The sequence below is a fragment of the Eptatretus burgeri genome, unplaced genomic scaffold (genome assembly GCF_056783735.1).
Source record: "Eptatretus burgeri isolate ZD-2024b unplaced genomic scaffold, Ebu_testis_v1 Ebu_testis_scaffold_1290, whole genome shotgun sequence".
In the NCBI taxonomy this organism is placed as follows: domain Eukaryota; kingdom Metazoa; phylum Chordata; class Myxini; order Myxiniformes; family Myxinidae; genus Eptatretus; species Eptatretus burgeri.
The window spans coordinates 7,918-15,000 of NW_028223239.1; the positions used below are offsets into that span (position 1 = coordinate 7,918).

Sequence of the window (7,083 nt, forward strand, 5' to 3'; positions counted from 1 at the left end):
ACAAGATATTCGGCAACTGTTTATTGATTACGATAGTAAAAAAATATTATCTTGTATTTAACTGGACAGATTTTTGAATTTCCGTCCCGTTTGGCCGCCACGTAACCTGGAAGATGGTCAAAAACACCTCCCGGTACAAAGAAAACTTTTTACTTCCGATCTTGATGAAATTTGGTATGTGGGTAGAGGTCGATGAGTGATACCCAACGACATATTTTTTCCCCGGATTCGAGGTCAGGGACGAGGTCACGAAAGTTTTGAAAGTCGCCATTTTCAAAACCTATCTAGTCTGTCATTTTAGGAGATACCTGGCAACGGTTCATCGATTATGATAGTAAAAAACATTATAAAGATGACCGTCACCCCCACACGGGGGTAATTTTTATTTTTTAAATTTGGCTCACTTAGCTGTGCCTGAATGGGTTGGAGGGAAGAGGGATCGCAGCTGAAATGCTAATCCTATCCAGGTTCTTCCTGATTACTCCAATGCAGGGCTGGTGGTGGTCGTATGGCAGCTCAGCTGCCGGGGTAGCTATCATTTCTTGAAGCGCTTCTGTGTCGCTGATGCAGTGCCCCTCTACCAGTTACCAGTACACACACTGGAACTGGCACTCATTTCGCCGACCTCGGAAGGATGACAGGCTGAGTCAACCCCTGGTGTATTAATTCAGCAGCCGATGGGGCTTGAACTCAGGACCCTAGGACCCCAAGCAACCACCCTAACCACTGAGCCAACACCAGGCTAATGCAGAGCTGTACCTATTTGGTCTTCCATTTTATTATCCCGCCCCCCAGAGGGAGGGAACAGGATATTGTAATCGTCCGGTTTGTTTGTCTGTCTGTTAGCAACTTTACGGCAAAACAGCTTTAGCAAACACTATCAAATTGTATCCACAGGTGGGTAATGAACCTCGGACGACCCCATTAACTTTTGGGTCAAATAAGGTCAGGTCACAAAAAGGTCAAAATCATTTTACGGTCATAATTTCGTCAAAAATGGTTTAATTGACTTCAAACTAAGACTAAAATATTCCTTATAATCAACATTCCGGTTAAGGATGTATCAAATTTAAATTTGATCCCCAAAATAACTTTATGCCTTAAATGGGCAGGATTTGTTGTGCCTGGCACCACTTGTTTGAATTGAATTCATTTTAATCCCATTATAAATTCAGTTTAATAATAACAATAAAAAACGTCATGGGTTCGGGTCAGGTGTCCAATCAAAGCGTGACGTCTTCGTACCCAGTCACCACTGCCAGCAGTAATAAAGTGGTAGTTCTAATAATGTCTCTTATTAATTAAATAACACACCAGCACACAAACACCACACAAAACAAGTCCTGGTGAGGGTCTGCAATCGCCGATTGCTCTTTTTCTTCTTTACAATTGTTATAAGTGGACACTTATCCAAACAAGATATTCTCGGTTTGTATTGTTATTTTAATTTTTTTAATTTGTCGAATTTGTTTTTTACTTGGAAGTTGTGGGTTACGATGTGTAAATAAAGGTGAAAAAAGTCTGATTTAATGCTATTTAATTCCAGGCCATAAAGCAACAAAAGCTGTAAATTTTGAAAGGGGGTGGAGATTTTATTTTGGAACTGTAAATACATATTTCATAATTTTGGAACTGTAAATACATATTTCATAGAATTCCCTGGGCAACACAGATACGACAACTTCTATGAGATGAAGACTTTAAATTATGTTAATGGTCATTTAAATATGTTTATTTTCATTCAATATTCTTTAATTGAACAAACAAAGGAAATGCTTTCATTCCCATTATCTAATTCATTGTCATTTATAACTTCCCCTGGCAATGGATACGATTTATCAGAATCAAATTCCTAATGTTTTTCTGTCATTAAGTCATTTAAGTAAGTCCAGAAAAAATACTGGAAAGGCACTTGGTGGAGCCCATACATCAGAATAGTTTATGTTTTGTGTCCCACTGAGATACCAGATGGGGATCTGGACCTTGAACGGGAGTCGGTGTATGAATTTAATCTTCTTGTAAAACCTCACTGGAGAGCCGTGTCTGGTTTCGGTTATTTCGTGGTTTGTGACTGGCCGATGTCATTCGCCTTCAAGTCACAATTTCAAACCGATCTTCACCAAATGGTAGAGTGAGTCGTAAACAAGAAGCCCATTGTTTTTGCGATCTATAGGTCAACATGGACCAAATTTCAAAAATCCTCAATTCTCTTCTGCTTGTCTTGAAATTTGAAATCACAGAATTCAAGCACCAATGATTTGAGGTCAAAACTTTGGCTGTTATTTCTAAAAAGAGAGAGCGGGGAGGAAGGGCTGATCGAGGAGAGGGGTGAGAGACAGGAGGGGGGGCAGGGAGGGATGTTAGAGAAGAGGGGTGAGAGACAGGAGGGAGTGAGGAGTGGGGGGAGGAGCTCGGAAGTTGGGGAAGTGCAACGCCTCACCAAACGGCACAACACACTCTGGGAGGGAGGTGGGAGGAAGGAGAATGCTTTGGGAGGAGGTAAGCATGAGGGGAGGGGTGGGGAAGGCAGCACGAGGGGAGGGGAAGCGAAAGTCAATAAAACATGCACAAACAGCAACATTTTCTATTTAACCACCAGTTTCCATTTAAAACTCATGCCATCCACCTGATAAATTTTAAACTACACTGTCAGTCCTTAATGGAGAGGGAGGGTTTGGGGGAAGAGGGGTGGGAGCAAATGAGATAACAGAGGATGTACTCCAGCAGATATGACGTCCAGTTTAATGTCCATCTAAGAGTCTGGCACACTGGCGTCAGGAAGGGCATCCAGCCGTAAAAAAAACATTGCCACAAGAAAGGGTACCATGATTGGAGCCTGCAAAAAGCTGACCCCTGCTCAGGGAATAGGTTTTCAAATAGTGTGATGATGATGATGATGATGATGATGATGATGATGAGAGACGGCACACACATTGATGAATCACCCTGCCTGTGAAACACCGGGATAACAGATGGGTCGGGATTCAAACCCAGGCAAAACAACTTAGAGTTTGAGCGAGCCTGTGGACCTCTCGGCTATCCTACCGTGATGTGGCAATTTATTGCTTTGCTATTCCAACAACTGAAAACATTTTTAACTCGTTGTAATCGTCAAATTTATTTTGCCTTCTGAACTCCGGAGATGTTACGAGCACTCCACTCAAGCAAGCATTCCAACAAAATGGTTGAAGAAACTTTTAAAAACAAAACATTTTAATTTTCTACATGTTTCAATCGATGCCGAAATGACTTGTTGTGGAATGAAAGAAGATCGTACAAAAAGGGGAATCGTGATGTAAAATAAAATTGCACATTTTCAGCGAGTGAACCACCGCACGATCAAATGCAGGCGAGTGGGCCCTGAACTTTGTTCAAGTCGATCGATATATTCAGTGACAGTGCGAGTATTGCAGAGTGCTCGCCACATGGTTTAAGCACTCAAGCAAGCATTCCAACGAAACGGTGAAGGAATGGCTGGCTTGGCAAGCCATTGCCGATTGGTTATATAAACACCATGCACACGTTGACGCCCGGAATGTCAAGCGATGTACAAATTGGACATGTGAACACTTGTTAGCAGTCGGAACTCCTGCTGAAGTCAATAAAGAAGTTTAAATTTTGAAATTCGGCGAAGATTTTGACATTCTCGAGGTTATGGAATGTGCGGAAATTAAATAAAGCCACGGAGGTATGAGAATTAACTCAGCATTCTATGACAGAAGTGAGGAACTTTATCATTAAGAAACTGTTGTTGCCTGTTTCAAGTCAAGGAATTGTTGAGGACAAAAGTAAATAATGCCTTCAGACTCTGGAGGGCTGAACAAGATGGCATGCCACCATCTTGGGAAGGCTCATTTTGTTTTTTTGTGATCAGCACGCCCTAAATTATCTTCAAAAGGGGTGTTTGAATTTACTCCAACCCCCAGATTTCATTCATGCACCACCTTGGAGTGCCTTGAATATGCATACAAAGTTTGTGGCTGCCATGTTTCATGGTTTTGGAGTTATGGAGGAGACGGACGATCGGACACACAGACATTGATCATTACAGATTTTATTTTAGTTTGTTCACAGGGATTGGCCCAACACAAGCTTAATCACTGTTGTCTGGGACATTCACAAATGCATCAAAGCAGTTTTATTGAAAACAAATGCCGAATATTGAAAGTCCATCAACCAAGGAGAAAGGAAATTATTGTAATGAGCTTTCAGGGGAAAGTAAAAATGAACACAAGCTTTTTCTTCATTCATCACGTTTGGTGGAAAGATGTATGCTGGAGAATCTCCTGAACAAGTTTTTCTTCCATTTTGTCTCTTGAGAGGGACTGAGAAAAATCTCTCTCAGAAGACAGTTTCCTGCAGGATTAACAACATCGAATGAGTACAAGTCTATTACTGTTTCAATCAAAGAATGGAAATTAGTGATTATTTTTTGATACATTTTCATTTCATACCATAACCTTTCAAATTTAGTTTTACAAAACTTTACAATCAATACACTTTCCCAGTTGATCCATTTGGCATTAATCAACGATGATGGAAATGGGTTCATGCTAACTCACTTTTATACTTTGATACCAAGAGGGCGTTTGAACCACAATGATACTTGGACCCGATGTTGGCCTTTCAGTCAGTGAAGGATATCAGGAGCAGGTTACTGCAATTAAATGGACACATTTGCCACGTTTTCCTCCCTTTCCAACCATTTGATTTGCTGATAAAACATCATGAAGGCTTCCAAATATAATTGTTATCTCTGACAACAAAGGTTGGAGGAGGTTGTGTGTTCACCCCCATTTGTCTGTTTAGCTGTTTGTTTACCCATGAACAGGATATCTCAAAAGGTTGTGGATGGATTTGAATGAAGTGAATAGATTTTGGTGAAGATCTGGATCCGATAATTGTTGAATTTTAAAAGTGATTTTTCACCATTGACTGATAGATTTAAAACGATCCACAGCATATCATCTCAAAAAGTTGGGAACAGACTTGGACAAAATCTGGGAGAAGAGTTGGTTCAATGACAAGAACAAGACTTGGATTTTGGAGGTCCGGATCCAGATCCGTGATACAAAAATAGTGGGATAAGAAATGTAAACTATTTAGCCTGGTGGAGGAATGCACTCGACCGAGTTCCGTTCTATTTTTGAACACAAACAAAGTCCCCATATTTCAGCCCGAAGTCGATGTGATACAATATTGTTGTGTTGGTCACCGGCCTTGGTCCTGAACCGAAGTTCAACTCCCATTCTGGTCGACAGGGGTGAAGCCACACCACGGGTCCATTCATGACTGAGTCTCGTGGGCTTCCAAACAATGGACACAACTGCCAACCGAGTTTGATGTTCCAAGAAAGGGTCTCGGTCCAACGTACCGTGTTCCCTTTGCAATGGGAAAATGAAGCGGATCAGGAGTCATGCTTCACACCACACTCCAAATCTGATTGGTTTGTACTGAGCGAGATCTGGCGTGTGATACTTTACAATTTCAAAAGCATGACCCACTGATGCCGATTGTTCCTCTTATTGGCACACAACCACAAAGAACCACGCACACAAATAAAAGTGACCAGGTGAGTACATTTGTTTTGAAGTTGTGTGATTCAAAAGCACAAAAATCAACAATAATCTCCTCTTACCCATGCACATCCCGAAACAGAACAAGCGAACACACAGAAAGTCTTCAAATATCTCACTTTGGGCCCTCAAACAATCAACAGTCATGGACATTTAGGGTGTTCTAAAAAGACCCAGACAACTTTGGTTGTTCACTGATTTCGAAGCACAAATTATATGACACCCTTTGGTTTATAGGAAACAGAAACCATCTTCAAAGGCTGTTGGATCCCCAGAAAGAACAGTGGATGGATTTGTTGAAAAGAACATTAACCGAAGATCACACCAGAACAGTGGGAGGAGAAATGACGTGGGTTGGGAGACACATCCATCGATTACCGACATAACGCATATCTATCCCAACACAGTACGTGATTCTGATGCTCACATGTACAAGGAAAAACCAGGAGTTATGGTAAGGAATTAAAATACATTTCATCATAAAACTTTCCATGAGAGAAATCAAACAAATAAAATTAATAATTCTGAAAACAAATGACTGTACCTTCTCATGCAGTCTCTCACTATTCCTTCATTGAGGACTTGAGAAAATAGCCTTCACCTTGGAGTTTTGCATTTTCAGAAATGCATTCATTCTGTGGGAGGTGAACACAATTGGAATATAAACAAAAGCTGCAGAGATCCACGGTCTCGCCTGCATTGCTGAGCCATATGCAACTTTGAGCCAATGTGTGCTCAGGTGGTGGTCAAGGAAAGTTAATATCGGTCAAATTATCACTCAACAGGAGGTCGAGTCCTCAGATCCATTGCCTCACTTTTGTCCCAGTTCGTGCCCTCTCATTTGTCCATCCTCCCCCACCTGACCAGGTAGCACACATTCCAATATAATCCCATATCTCGTTACCATCCCCAATTCTAAGTTCTTCATTCCTTTCCACCTCTATTCTCTCGTATTGGTTCTCGTACCCTTCCCTCCAGCCCTTAAAAATTGCTCCCTATCGATTCCTCATGCTTTCTTCCAAACCAGGTCTGTTCTCCAGTCTTGCAGGTTCATGTAAGATGTCTTGGTCTCCCTGTTGATGTCCTCAGCCATTCTGTGAAAAACCACGATAACGTCGAATCGCTGAATCAAGGTTTAAGAACTTTATAAACAATTTGACATTATTCTTTGCAGCATTAAAACCATCGACTCTCCATGAACATTTTTGGCATGTCAAAAGTTTCTGCCAGGTTTCCTCGAACCTCAGCACTCACAATCATCTTCTGAGTGAGTGGAGTCGAGTAAAGAGTTGTGGGTGTGGAGTTCTTCTCATGTTTGGTTATTGGGAATGAATAACTTCACATTCCCAGTTATTCGACACAAATGCAAAATGGACATCTCCATTTTCCACAGCTCATCTCCAACAATAAACAACAGGATTAAAAAAAAGAAGTGAACAACCAGACAAGACAGACAATTAACTTCTTCCACCTCTCCCCTCTTACCACCTTCACAAACCAATAACTC

At 41.2% G+C, this 7,083-nt stretch overlaps 1 long non-coding RNA gene across 1 annotated transcript; it reads right to left on the reverse strand.

Moving 5' to 3' along the window:
• Positions 1-3,759: 3,759 nt before the first annotated feature.
• Positions 3,760-6,594, reverse strand: LOC147006883 (uncharacterized). The gene is made up of 4 exons (XR_015054542.1): positions 6,121-6,594; positions 5,216-5,382; positions 4,563-4,657; positions 3,760-4,356 (listed from the first exon to the last, which is right to left on the reverse strand). It is a non-coding gene; the product is annotated as an uncharacterized LOC147006883 (long non-coding RNA).
• Positions 6,595-7,083: the final 489 nt, after the last annotated feature.